The sequence below is a fragment of the Cnephaeus nilssonii genome (assembly GCF_951640355.1).
Source record: "Cnephaeus nilssonii genome assembly, chromosome: 5".
Classification (NCBI taxonomy): domain Eukaryota; kingdom Metazoa; phylum Chordata; class Mammalia; order Chiroptera; family Vespertilionidae; genus Cnephaeus; species Cnephaeus nilssonii.
Window position 1 is genome coordinate 28,979,986 of NC_137076.1, and position 15,073 is coordinate 28,995,058.

General features: G+C 50.5%; 1 protein-coding gene across 1 annotated transcript in view; it reads right to left on the minus strand.

The window, feature by feature from the left end:
• Window positions 1-14,826, minus strand: part of KDM4B (lysine demethylase 4B) — a 133,892-nt gene extending 119,066 nt beyond the window's left edge. The window contains exon 1 of the mRNA XM_079771308.1: window positions 14,722-14,826. The gene's annotated coding sequence lies outside the window, so the exon portion shown is untranslated. The remainder of the gene's footprint in view (window positions 1-14,721) is intronic.
• Window positions 14,827-15,073: the final 247 nt, after the last annotated feature.

Consider the following 15,073-nt stretch of genomic DNA (forward strand, 5'->3'; position numbering starts at 1 on the left):
TTTGCACCCAGTTCTCCACCTGCCCAGGCCATCCTGACCACCTAGGCTCCAACAGGAGTCACAGTCAACAATCCAGTCAGAACCACTGCCTTGCTGGCCTTCCATTGACTGATCTCGAAGACGAGTACCAGGCACTCCTTAAAGCCCAAAGACCTGCCTGCACGTGGGTGTGACACACTGACCTAGATTTGGAATCCTGTGGCAGATCTGGGCCACCAACCAGTCAGCTTCGATGGGGCAAGGGAGAAGAGGCCAGAACCACAAAGGGCAATTACAGTAGGGGCCTTCCGAAGCCTGGTCCTGATATGGCAGAACCTCACAAGTAGTTTTGATTATTACAAAAGAGGGCTTTTGAATGTTCACTTCACCAAATGTGAACAAAAGGGCACCATTCAGGCAAGTGGACACATCAGCATCCTTGAAAAACCCAAAACTTAAGTCACTGAATTGATCAAGTGAGTTTAATCCTGATTAAGCACTGTTCAATGGAATCAGCAAAGATTTGTGTCAAATAATACTGGGAACCAGAAGTAGATTCTGATAAAATGTATATGTTAAGGCCTAGAGAAACCACTAAGAATATACTTCCAAAAATAGAGTGAAAAAATCATTAAGACATTAAAATGTTACAGTAGACAATATTCACTTAATGCAAAGGAAAGCAGTAAAGTAGGAAGAGAAGGGGGGGGGAAAGACATGGGACAGAAAGCAAAAAGAAAGATGACAGACATAAATCCAACTGGAGCAATAATGACATTAAATGTGAATGAATTAAACAATCCAATCAAATGACAGAGCTTGCCAGACTGGAGAAAAAACAAAAACAAGATCCAATGATGACATGCTGTCTATAGGAGACACTGTGTTTTGTGTTTTTTTAAAGAATAGTTTATTGATTTTTAGAGAAAGAGGGAAAAAAGAGGGAGAGAAACATCAGCTGCCTCCTGCACATTCCCTACAGGGGATGGAGTCTCCAATCCAGGCATGTGCCCTTGACCAGGAATCTAACAAACAACCTCCTGGTACATGGATCGACACCCAACCAAATGAGCCACCTCGGCCAGGGTTTCATTCATTCATTCATTTATTATTATTATTGTTGTTATTATTATTATTTTAATCCTCACCTGAGGATATGTTTATTGATTTTTGGAGAGAGAAACATTGACGTGAGAAAGAAACATTAATCCATTGCCTCCCATATGCACCCAACCAGGGATCAAACTTGCAACCTAGATATGTGCCCTGAGATTCGAGCCTACAACCTTTTGGTGTACAGGACAGTGTTCTAACCAACTGAGCCACCTGGCCAGGACTATAGGAGACACTCTTTAGATTGAAAGATATAAATAGGCTGCAAAAAAAAATAATGGAAAAAGGTATAACATGCAAACAGCAAACATAAGACTCCCGAGCCATTGGGGGTATAGTACAGTTTTGTCTTCTTCTGTGTAGTGAGGCTGGTAGAGTCAGCTAGCTGTAAGAATGCCACTGAAACTTCTACATGGAGGCAGGGATGACAGCACCCATGCAGAGCACTTATGAACATACACTGCCCTGTTTGCTGCTCGCCATCATCTGGAAAGGAAAGCAAGTGAGAACGCAAGGCCCAAAGAGCCTGTGTTGTTCGCCCCAAGTTAGTGGCAGTGGCAGGGTTCGGAAGCTTGGATCCCATTATGAGCTATGACTCCAGACCTCAAACCCAGTGCAGCTTCAGTATGAGGCCCAGGAGGCCCCTTGGAGACCACAGAGACGCTGGTCCCCCCCCGCCAAAAAAAAAGTCCCCTGATCTTCCTGAGCTCCTGGACTGCTGGGGGTTCCTATACCTAGGGGTGCTTCTTTTCCAAGGAAGACTTTACCAAGTCCCACAGCCTTTAATGCTTCCCCGTCTGCCTCACCCACACCTCAAGGGGCAATATCAGCATTTAGGGGACCAATGAGAGTTCAACAGGCTTTCTCCAAGCCAGTCAAGTCACTGTGGGGCTGCTCCAAAGCAAAGAGCTGAGGATTCTGGCAGTTTCCTGAGACACCCACTCTTGCCAGGCCTCCTCCACAGCCCCAAGTTCAACACAGCCCAGCCCAGGCTCAGAGCCAAACCACCGACGCTACAGGCAGAAGTGGAGTGTGGGGCTCAATCAGGCATACTCACCTGTGCATAGTGGGTCAGGGTCACAGCAATACCTGCTCCCTCGCCCTTGACGGATCCTGACTACATTGAGGTCCCAGCCCTCCGGGTGCCCGGATTACTAGTATGTGACAGGACCCCCTGCCTATCGGTCACAGGGCTATATCACCAGCCCCACATGGGAGTTCTTGCCTCCCCAATAACCACATCAGCCTCTCAGAGCAAGAAAAATATACTGTCACCCCCAAACCGACAGCTGGACCTCAGGAGCACACAGAGGGACCCACACAAATTCTATATTGACTGAACACACACATCAGAAGCTTATCAGGGACTACTGGTGGTCTGCATTGTTTTGGTTTTGCTTTGCTAAAACTGCTGATTTTTATAAAGTGAAGATAAATTATTTTTATAATGAATATCCCCCTAGGAGTCTAGTTAGGGGAACAGCCACTACGACTTGGCTGATAACATTTTCAGGACTTCTTTTGGCTAAAGGCCAAATGAATGAATCCAGGAGACCTGTGGCTGCAGGGAACAGGGGCTAGAACACTGAAGCAGCATCTCCAGGTATCTGGTCTCATGGTGGCCTCACCTAGGACACCTGAGCCCAAGCAGAGACAGCCAAAGAACATGAAACCTAACCCACACCTCTCACTGCCCGGAGTCAGTCTGCAAATCCACAGTCCCACCCCAGCCCTCACATGGGCCTGAGGCACAGTTCACCACCGTTCACCCCAGGACCACAGTGCTCTGGGCTGGTGGATCCATGTCAAACCCCAGGTTCACTGGAGGAAACAACCTGAAGAGGTGTTCAGAACAGGCAGGACTTTGAGCTCCAGCCTGGCTGCCTCCAGCCCAGCCTTCCCCAGGAATATCACCCAGCTTCCTGGTCCATAAAACCCTGTCCAACCCTTCTATCTGCCCCATTAAAATAAAGAAGCTTCAGAAGAAGAAAAACCAACTTATTTTCAAGGTGGCTTCTAATAACCTCAATTGTTCCTTAACCTCCTTCCCAGTACAAATATGGAACAGCAGCTCCAAAACCTATGGGCTGTTCTGGAATGGAAAATGATTTTAGAAGCTTTTATTGCAACACCTTGATTCACAGTCAAGGAAAGAACAAGAGCCCAGAGAAAACTCATTATTATAATCTACTGAATGAAGCCTATCTCTGTCCAAGGGTGCTTGAAATCAGAACATTCTCTGTGGGGGGGGGGGGGGCCATCCTGGGCACTGTGAGGGGTTGAGCAGCATCCCTGACACCCACCCACTTGATGCCAGGAGCAGCTCCCCCCCCCCCCATTGTGACAACCACAGATATCCCCAGACAATGCACAGTGTCCCCTGGGTGCAGAATCACTCCTAGAATGGGAATTATTTTACTAAGGGATTTTCACATAGTAACTCAGTTAATCTCAACCACGCTTGAAGCAAAAACCTCCCCTGTCATCCCCATTTTAGGATTAAGGATCAAAACTCAGCAGAGGCAGCATCTGAACCCAGGCAGGCAGAGTGTATGAGTACCAGCCTCTAGCTGCCAATCCCACTCAGCCATTCGACCTCAAGACCTCAGGCCATTTAAAATCATCTGCAGCTGTGGATGTTATTGCCAAACTACGCTTGTACACAAGTCTTTCTCCTGGGTTTTCCTATGGCCAAAGCACCATTCCAAGTTCTTCCAATTCCCTCCATGGAAATATCTCGAGTCCCAAGTTCACAGCCCCCAGCATGTCCAGCATACATGCCACAAATGCACTGCCATGAGTTCGGCCTTCAGAACCCTCAGGCCTTGCTGCCCGGACAAGGTTTCAAGCTCCTGTCAAAGATGAGAGGCTGTGTGCAAGGGTCCATGGGAAGGATTGGGCCACAGCCATGGCTGCTCAACCCTCTGAGGGCTGGCCATCAAGCCCAACATCCTGGAGTGAGCGGCAGGCTGGCTTGGCCAGAGTCTCAAGAGAAGGACTTTCAGCTTGTTCCCACTTCCCCATAGCACCTCCAATCACAGGCTCTCCAGGGGTCAGTCCCTGACCTCCCCAAGGTCAGCTGTGCTGTCCAGGCAAACCCACAGCCTCCTTCTCCTCCAAGTTTCATTCCCACCACCTCCATGAAAGCCTCAGGGCCTCCCTGTCCTCACCTCAGCTACACTCCATCATAGTGGGTCTCACCCCCTCACTCCTCACATGGCTGTCGCTGGTTTGTGTTGGGTCTGTCTCGTCTCCCCAGTTACAGGCTAGCAGATCCAGAAACACTGATGGGAAGGGGCCAGCCTCAACTAAATACCAGGCACCCCTATTTACAACATCCCTGACCCAAAGACCAGCCTGTGAGGCCTCATGCAGCAGCACTGAATGTGAAATGTACCAGGATATCAAGTGTGAAATAGACACAGGCTGTCAGAAAGGGAAATACACCAGGAGGTCGAGTGTTAAATACACCAAGATGTCAAGTGTAAAATACAGTGTTTATACTGATTACATGTTGAAACGGTAATATTTTGGATATTTGGGTTCACTTAAATACACTATTCAAATTAGTGTCGCCTGTTTCTTTTTACCTTTTCATGTGGCTACTAGAAAATTTTAAATTATGCATGGGGCTGCCTTATTTCGTTAGTGGACAGCGCTGCCTCAGACATCAGTTTATACTTGTGCCTGTATTTTCTCCCAAGGCTTTTGTTGGTTCAGCTCTCACTTTAGAGCTTTGGTCATCTGGAGTTAGTGTTTGTATACAGCATGAGGTAGGGGTCCAATTCTGACATCTGACACTTAGTGCTCGTGTGCATCCCCCATGGCATCGTCCTAGTGCCATAAACAACTCCCTAGCACTCAGGACACCCAGGTTATCTGTATCCTCTGCCAGGGGGACTGCGAGTCACACACACACATACCTCTTCCCCACAGGGAAGACACGAGCAAAGCAAGTGGGTCAAATCACCAGGCATGGTGAAGGCACAAGCCTTGGAGGGAAGGATACCAAGGCAAGAGCCAAGTCCACCTACAGGGCTACTCAGTGGGGCTTGTGAGGGCCACAGAGAAGCTTAGAACTTGGCAGCTGCTGCCTTCTAAGAGATAACTCACAATCCTGTCAGGGCCAAGACCAGACAGACCAGGAAAGAGAAGTGGCCAGGGGCTGCACAGAGGCCCAGTGGCTGCACTAAGAGGTCCTTCAGGGGGCCTGCCAGTGGCCTAGGCACAGTCCACCCCAGGTGCACCCTGCCCAGCTTGGGCTGGAGGAAAGCAAGGCAGAGAGGTGAGGACTCACCACTGAATACTGGAGTTCATGGCCTAAGTGTGCAAAGGACAGCCTGGCAGCTTCCCACAGGTGAGCTGGGCATCGCACCTGACGTGCCAGGCTTCCCTCCTCCTGGAAGCCCAACCCCAACCTACAACCCATACCCCACAGGCAAGGCCTCCCTTATTCTTACCTTCTTCTGCTGACCCCTCCCAGCCTCAGCCCCCAAAACGTAACCCCACAAAGGCTTCCCGTGCTGCCTCTGCACAGGGGGTCAGCTGGGTGAGCAGTATGTACACTCCAGTCCTAGAATTTTAGAACTCTAAGACGGGGAAAAGAAGGGGCAGAAAAAAGGAGAAACTACCCAAATGTCCATCAACAGATAGTGGATCAACACAATATGTCCATCCAAACACTGGAATATTATTCGGCTATAAAAAGGAGTGATGCACTGACACCTGCTACAATGTGGATGAACCTTGAAAACAGTGAAAGGAGCCAGACCCAAAGACCACATAGTATGTGATTCCATTTATGTGAAATGTGAACAGGCAAATCCACAGAGAAAGAAAGTGGGTTAGTGGTTGCCAGGGGCTGAGGGAGGTGGAGAGTGATAGTTAAATAGGGATGGGGTTCCTTTTGGACTGATGAAAATGTTCTGGAATTAGACGCTGGTGATGGTAGCACAACTCTGTAAGTGTTCTAAAAACCACTGAATTGTCCACTTTAAAATGGTGCATTTTATAGTATGTAAATATCTCAATAAAAATATTTTTTTAAAAGAAGACAGAGCAGAGCATTTTAAGAGGGGCTGTTGTCCTAGAATATTCTGGGTCTGGTCGGCACACCAGAACCAATCATTGGGCAGCTATCACGTAGCTCTCCCCAGTGACTGGAATGGCTTTGGTCCTGCTTCATCAACCAGACTCTAAGCTCCCTGAGGGCAGATCTGTCACCCCTCGCTCATCTTAACCTCTCAATGCCTGACACTAGGGGTCGGGGTGGCAGAGGCACCCAAGAAATAAATAGGCCTCCCCCAGCTCCCCCTGCCTCTTCTATGCTCTTCTACATGGGTCTCCCAGGCCACAGCCCCCAGTGTCCCCTCCAAATACCTCTCTTTCTATGCCCACCAGCTCACCATTACCCAAGATGACAAGACTCAGCTCAAATGGCAACTCTTCAGTTGCCTCCCTGGTCACACCTGAGCCACAAGCACTGCCCCAGCCGTGCTTCCACAGGTTTGGTTTCCATCTATCTTCGAAATTCTGCACAACGTCCCCCTGAGTCCCCACCATTCCCTCTGCTCTCCCCAGTCCTGCTCCATCCATGGCCCCATGACCCTGTGGGCAGGACATGCTGTTCACCTGGCTACACACACGCAGGCTCAACAACTGTCACACTCAACTAGATAAATGCAGACACCCTCAGCCAGACTCAGGGCTTGGGGTACATGTCCCACGGCTATGTGTCCACTGCAAAGCCCCAGTCCAACCAGAATCACAAAAACAAGCCACTCATCCCCAGGACCATGCATGAGAGGCCTTCTTCCATTCTCAATTGTACATCTTCACCTTGAAGTTGGTGTATGACATGGCTTCGAAGTTTGCAGAGGCCACATGACACATCACCGAAGATATGGTGCCCAAGGTCCCTGCAGCAGTCAGCGTGAACCTGACCACACCCACTTGCTGTAGCTCTATCAGTAGCAAATGAGCTCTGTCCATCCATCCGGCCATCCCTCCTTCCTTCCATGGGGCCTGGTGAGAGCATTGGGTATGCAGAGGAGCCAGTTCTTCAATGAGCAACACTGCTCATCAGTCTTTAGCTCAGATCAGGGCTCTGCTTTGCCTTTGGTGCAAGGACAAGAAGAGGCCGAGTAACAAAAACCATTCTCTGGCTTCCACCTGCTGTAGCCCAGGAAGGCCATGAAACGAGATGCTTTCTCTTCCAAAAAGGTGTCAGAAAACTAGCTTTCTCTACCGACTCCCTACTCTTTCTCAGGGGGAAGGAGTTGAAATCTATACTAATAAAAGCCTATGTGGTCGTCACGCCCTCACACCATGAGGCCCTCACACTGCAACAAGCGATCACCAGATTGTGTGCACAGCGGGCGTGTGCAGGTGGGCGGGGCTGCATGCGCGCACGAGTGGACAGGGGCTTGACGCTGCATGTGTGGCGTGGAGGCGGGTCCCACGGCTCCGGCTCCGATCTACCTCTTTGGGGCAATCCATTTAGGAGCCCCAGATGGGTGGGCGGGGCCTACGTCTTTGGGGCAACTGATCGCAGGGCTCCCGCACTGTGAGAGGGCACAGGCCAGGCTGGGGGACCCCCAACCTCCCAAGCGCGCGAATTTTGTGCACCGGGCCTCTAGTAAAACAATAAATCAAGAGTTTAGCCCTAACCAGTTTGGCTCAGTGGCTAGAGCATAGCCTGTGGACTGAAGAGTCCCAGGTTCCATTCCTGTCAAAGGCACATGCCCCAGTTGTGGGCTCGATCCTCAGTAGGGGGCGTGCAGAAGGCAGCTGATCAATGATTCTCTGTCGTCACTGATGTTTCTATCTCTCTCTCCCTTCCTCTCTGAAATCAATAAAAATATATTTTTTTAAAGAAGAGTTTAAATTCCAGGTGCTTTACTCACATGCCAGCTAGAGATGGAACAATGATCTCTCTTGACTTGTGACCAAGATAATCAAGATCCATGCAATTGCTGACCTAAGATAGGAAACCCACCCTGCTTAGGGTCAACCCTTTCTGACAGATGGGATTTTTTTAAAAAGAATGGGGGAGCAACGGGGATTTGAAGAGACCAACAGCAATATGACGGGATCTCCCAGTCCAGCTGCCCAGCTGGGATGCCCCACGCATCCTGTGGAGCCAAAGCAAATTGTCCCCCACACTCACTCGGGGCACCTAACTAGCAGATCTAGAGCTCTTCAAGTAGAGACGGGGTGCTGAGCATGCCGGGGTCCAGGTTCCGGCTGAGCATACAGCCCGGTTCCACCCCACCTGTCTGGAGATCCCCAGCATGCCCCTGTTGTCAGGCTGTCACTGTGCCTGCTGGAGGCTTCAGGCTGGCTCTTGCTCTAAAGAGGCCTCCTCATCCATCCTCTCACTTCTTGTGCACAAAGCACAGTTCTGGATCCACTGCCAGCTCATTTTACATGAATCATTTCTCCTCCCCACCCCCACCCCGAGACTGGAGGCAGCAGCCATGAAACCATGAAGGCAGGCCCACCTCCACCCCTATCTGCCCAGAAGATGTCATCTATTGGGTCCAAATGCAAACACAGAAGGGAAGAGGATGCTGGAGGCAAATGCTGAGTGCCCACCCCTTCACAGCTTGCTGTACAGGCTTGTCTGAGAGCCCTAACTGCCATCACTGGTACCGCCCAATGGAGCCAAATGCTACATTTGTTATTGTTCTGTTCTGTGCTTGGAGACCCATTTGGGCACTGCAGCCCTCGGTGGCTGGCATTCTGATTGTTATTCTTTGTCCACTGAACAAACACACTCAAGGCCTCTACCCCAGAGATCCATAGCCCAAAAGGCACAGCCCAACCATGAAGCAAAGACAGCTTAACGCAAACTTTTCATTAACCCCCTTATGTCCACTGGAACCACTGGGTGGGACAAGAAAAGAGGAGAGGGAAGGGAAGGGATAGATGGAGAGGTAGAGGAAGATCGAAACAAGCAAGCAAACAAACAAAAAGGACAGGCAACTTTGTTAAGCCAAGAAGTCCTGAGTAACCCTCTCCAAGTTGTTTATTTCAATCAACTAAAGAAGGCATGACAGTAAATTAACGGTGTGCTTCTCTGACAAGTCAGAACGTTCCCAGGACAGCACCAAATCCAAGATGCTAAAGATCTGCTTGACTCAGAAATCACTCGTCAGCCAGTCTTCGCTCTCAAAAGCTGAGGTAGAGGAGTGAGGCCAAGGAAGTATAGGCAGCGCCATTACCTCGTACCCAACACGGCCATCTCACCATCCACTCACCCCACAAAGCTCAAATGTCGAACCCACAAAAGCCAGCTCTTCACGAGTGTTCCCAAGCAAAAAAAGAAGCATTTCCCAGGACTACATTCACCCCTCCTGACAGGGCATCGGTATTGGTAAAGCAGATGGGTTGGATGTTTACAAAACCAAATGATTAGGAAACAGCGTCTTCCTTTTAAACCCTCAGCTTCCGCCAAGCCAAAGCAAACTCTTTAAAGCCAGGTATACTCCTTACCAATCTTCTGATGGGATGCTATGCAAAAGGTATAGAGTGAAGAAGAATGAAAAAGTCAGGCATTTACAAACAGCAAAATATTTGCCCATTTACATACTCTTTTTTTTCTCCTTTACTATGAGGTTTTTTTGGGTGGATGGAGTCATAACATTTTCTTACATCCCCTGTACTTTTTAAATTCCCCTTGAAACCCATTTTTCAAAATACAGACTATGACTCTAAATGCTTTGATTTAAGAAAGATGGAAATTCATTCCATTAACACACTAATGTTTGCTGAACATCTACTGTGTGCGAAGAACTGCTCTAGGTGCTAGAGCAGTGGTTCTCAACCTTTCTAATGCCGCGACCCTTTAATACAGTTCCTCATGTTGTGGTGACCCCCAACCATAAAATTATTTTCGTTGCTACTTCATAACTGTAATTTTGCTATTGTTATGAATCGTAATGTAAATATCTGTGTTTTCCGATGGTCTTAGGCGACCTTAAAGGGTCGCGGCATTAGAAAGGTTGAGAACCACTGTGCTAGAGAGACATGCAGCAATGAAGACAAACATTCTGCGGGTCAAACACAGCCTGCCACCTACTTTTGTACAGCCTACAAACTAAGACTGTTTCTGATTTTTTTTAATGGCTGGGGGGAGGGAGATTAAAAGAAGAAAAATAGTTCATGACACGTGAAAAGTATATGAAATTCACATTTCTCTGTCCATAAATAAAATTTTATTGGAACACAGATACACCCACTCATACTTTTGTGCTACAAAGGCAGAGTGGAATAGTTGGAACAGACGCCGTCTCGCCTGACCCTTTACAGAAAAAGCTCCCCCTCATAAATGAGACAGACAGCAAATACATAAACAGATTAATATGCATTTCTGGTAATACTAAGTACCAAGAAGAACAGGCAGGATGGGAGCAAGGGTGGTTGGAAGGGTGAATTTAGGTAGTATGGTCAGTGATGGCCTCTCTGAGCCAACAACTAAAGATAAGAAGCCAGTTGAGTAGAGATGTGAAGGGACAGCATTCTCGCAGAGGGAGCAGCAAGTACAAAGGCCCTGAGGCAGGGAAGAGTAGGCAGGGAAGCTGGTTAGACTGAAGGGGTACAGGCACAGGAGGGGAGGGTGGTAGGACAGTGAGAGAGGAGAACACCACAGAGGACAAAGCAGGGAGGCCATGGAAAGGGAATTGGAATTTTTTCCAAGAACAAGAAGTCACTAGAGGGTTCTAAGCAGAGGAAGGCCATTTTTAAAGGTTTTTAAGTGCCTTGAGCGAGCAGGAGTGAAAAAAGAGAGTCAGGACACCTTATCTAACCAAGATGCTCCCAGCACAGGCCAATTCAAACCAGGGAGTAAACTCAAAAACCAATTCATCTGACAACAAAATAAATTCATTGATCCACTAAGGCCTCAGTAATTGAATACAAACTTTTTAAAATTAATTTTATTGTGTAAAAGTATCTGCAACTAGTATATTAACAGTCCAATGACTCCACAGACAAAACTGTTCAGGAAGAGGCAAAGATTAAAGAAGTGAGTTACCTTAAAGTCCAGAATAACTGTTAAGCAAATTGACAGGAAGGGATATGGTGGCCAGGAGGGTGTGGAAACCTGGGTAGGAGACTTGTGAGTTCCCAGAAGCCAAGAACAGTTAGGAAAACCCCCACACTATGGACAGGATGGGGACAAGTGGCAAGGACTCAGGTGGCATGGAAGTGCCTGTGAGCCTCTCTCCTGGGGGATGGGGAGATGGAAGCAGTAGGCTGGGAAGAGCGGGGGAAAGTCAGAGTAGCAATTGGGAAAAACCTGGACAGCCAGGCCTAGGACTATGGGCTAGACACAATTTGTAAATACAGGCCCCTCCCTATTAAAGACTGGAAGGGAGAAAGGGGGCAAAGGGAACTAGAATAAGAGATACATTGGGGATACCGCCAAATATCAGGCTGCTATTAAGTGAGAGAGTCTCACCTGTGAGTGACTGTACCCCCCATGGGACACTGGGCAATGTTTGGGAAATGCAGTTGCCACAATTGATAGTGGGGGGAGTGCTGTTGACATGAAGTGGGTTGGGGCCAGGGATGCTCCTCAACACCCCACAGTGCCCAGGAAAGCCCTCCCAGAGAACAGTGGGACAGGACAAATGGGGAGACCTGGGCAGAATCAGACAGCACCCCAGTGATAATAAATCAGCTCAGAGTTCACAGCTCCCTGGCGCCATGCAAAGCACTTTAGAGCCTTTCATCCCCTTTCATCCTCACAATTACTGGAGATGGGTTCTCATTATACCCATTTTACAAATGAGGACAGTGAGGCCCAGAGACGTGAAGTGACCTGCCCCAAAGAAGGGATTTGAACGCAGGTCCTCAGACTCATTAGGGGAATGAAGAGAACAGGAAGACAAGGACACTGCCAAGAACAGCAAGTCAGAATGGAGTCCAGGTTTAGGCCCTGTCCTCTTAGGTCTGGCATTCTCAGCTGGAGGCAGAGGTACCCAGTGGCAGGACAAGTAAGAGCTGTGGCCGCAGAAGGGCAGAGTCCGGAACCCCAGTGAGGTGTGATAGTGGCTCAGCAGGTGTACGGAACCTTCACGGTCCTGCCATCTGCCCACAGCTCATTTGCTCTCCACACCCTAACCACACTTGGGAAGGTTTAGTGGCCACCCCATTTTGTTCTTGAGCAAGTGACTAGTCTAAGGTCACACAGCTCTGAACCCCACACCGAAGCTCTGAATACAGTTCCCAGGAAGCAAGCCAATTGGAAATGCTCATTTGCCCATGCCTTGGTCCCCTCCTCCATTCCTCAGCACCCATCACCTCATCCTGCCTGCTCCATGAGCCAGCCCTGAGGGCAGTGGGCTCCACAGCACCATCATAGGTGGGAACACCCCGTTTCTCTTTCCCTCACTAAATCTGAAGCCCCTTTAAAATCAGGGGCTCCCCAAAACCTGCCTCACCACTCACACATCTCCAATGCCCATCCTCACAGGTGTCAGATGGAACCAAGGAACAGATGGGCTCTCCAGGGCAGAGGCTCAGATGAGTCAGCCAGGGGAAGGGGTGGAGCACAAGAAACCAGCAGGGGAGACGGAGAGATGCGGGATTACGTATTGGAGGGCAGAGAGAGCGTAGACACAGACACCACAGAGGGCCCCTAACTGCCCCAGGGAGCTCCTCAGGAAGGCAGTAGGACAGAGGGAGGGTCTTTTCTAAAAAACAGAAAAGCAGAACAAAGGCGGAGTGGGGTCCTGAACATTATTTAAGCTCTAACATTATTTAACAGCTCCTTAGCAGTCCACTCTTCAAAGAGGCAAGGATTAGAAAATGCAAGAAAAGTCGACTGTTACTAAGTAAGATCTATATACATTTCAAGTCTCAACAACTACACACATGCACACATGCACACGAGGCACCTGACACAGTAACCACTTGTACACCCCGTGCAACACCTGGGAACATTTGTGTAATCACACCGAAACCACTCTCTTGCCCCCCACCCTCCAAAGTGACCTCCACCAGGGGAGGGTGGTTTGACCATCACAGTGTCCCCTGCACGAGGAGCAGCAAAATCTGCCAAGCAGCCAATCAGAAGCACAGAAAGAGGACCAGTGAGTTTCAAAAACCCTGGACTTAGATAATCACAAGTTGACTCCTCGACTTTTACACTCTGTCCTTCGGTTTCCAAAAAACAAACTGCAAAGACGAGAGAGGCTACCCACTGCTTTTGCAATGGAGGCAAGAAAAGGCTGACCAGTGAATTGACAAACCCTCCCATGCCTCATAAGGAAGCTATTATTTGAGAATTAGGGGGAGTCATTAGTTCTTGCACCATGGGGCAAGAAAAGCCCATAGGAGTCATTAATGAGCCCGTGTTGGGGGTTTTCTCCAACCTGGGGGCAGCCAGATAACTGGCTGTTGAAGCAAAGGGGTGAGACAGGCATCTCAGACCTTACGACAGTGGGACCCAAAGGAGCTTGCTGAATAAATGCATTGACAAAAACACATGGAAAGGACACATTTTTTACATATAACAGGATCTTGGACTCCACTGAACAGAACTCGGGAAACAGTTCCCCAGGTGCACCTGAATTATTAAAACAAAAGGATGGGGGGAGGAGAACAGATGGGACACACAGAAGCACAGTCCATGCCTCCCCCGCGCTGGAGGGTGGGGGGTGGGAGGGCGGGGGAAGCCCTGTAAAACCTTTCACTTTGCCCAGGTGTATGTGCACCCCAATTCCCCTGGTGTCATAGCATCCATGGGTGCAGACCTGGGCCCTTACACATCCCAGGTCAGGTGTCATTCAGAATGAATCCATCCCCAGCTCCCTCAAGGGTGGCGAGGACAGCCCCAGGAGGTGGTTGCGGAAGCCACTCCACAATTTATTGCTACAGAGAAGGGGGACTTCGAGATATGATGGAGCTGAGAGGGGGAGGGACTGTGGGACGCGTCTATAATCTGTGATGTGCATAGCAAGTGGATACATTTTTTAAAATGAAAAATCCAGATTGCATGCTTATTTTAGGGGGGCTAACGGAGATGAAAGGCAAGTTTGGAAGCCGCGATGGCACTGCGGGTTGACTCTGGGAGAGGAGTGGGATGTAGTGATGGATATTTCAGGGAGAGTCCCTGGGAAGCGCCCCGTTAACCCCACTAGTGCCCAAAGGGCCGGAAATGCAGGGGGTTCCACCCAGGGCCTGGGCTCTCTTTATTATAATAATTATTTCTTTAACTATCAGGATTGTTGTGAATAATAGAAGGGCCCAGCCGAACAGGGCCGGCCTGGATGGGCCACCCACGCTGTCATCTTTTGTGCGGGGCCGGCGGGGACGCCCGGGCCCAACCCCCGCGAGCCCCTAGCCCAGGCAGGGCGCCCCAGCCTCCCGTCCCTGGCCCCGCTATTGTCCAGCCGCACCGCCCCCGCCCGAGGCCCAGCGGGCGCTCCAGGCCGGGCGGTTAACGCCCCCAACCTCCTCACAGGCCGGGACAAAGCGCGGCGACCGCGGCCAGAGCAGGCCTCACCCGAGGCCTGGGCCTCGAGTCCCGGGCGCTCGCCCGCCCACAGCCCCCGGCGTGGTGCGGGTGCGGCGGTGGCAAGGCCCGCGCTCGGATGCGGCGGCCGCCTCCCGCGGGCTCACCTGAGGCGGCGCGCGCGGCCCGATCCGGAGCAGAGGCGCGCGCTCCCCCGCCCTCGGCGTCGCACCCCCAGGTCCCGCTCGGGCCGGGCCCCGCTCGGTCGCTGGCGGCCGAGCCCTCCGCGAGCGCTCCGGGCGGGGCTTATGAGGACGCGCGCCAGCCCCGCCCCGGATTCTATTGGCCCCCGAGCCCACGCCCGCGCTCCCATTGGCTGCTGCTGACAGCTCCGCCCCTCCCCTCCGCCGGGCCGATCAACACAGCACCAGCCGCCTCCGGCGAGCCTCGACTGGGCGGGCGCTGGCCTCGGGTTCGCCTCCCTATTGGCCGGCAGGCGGGGACACGCCGGAGCCTACC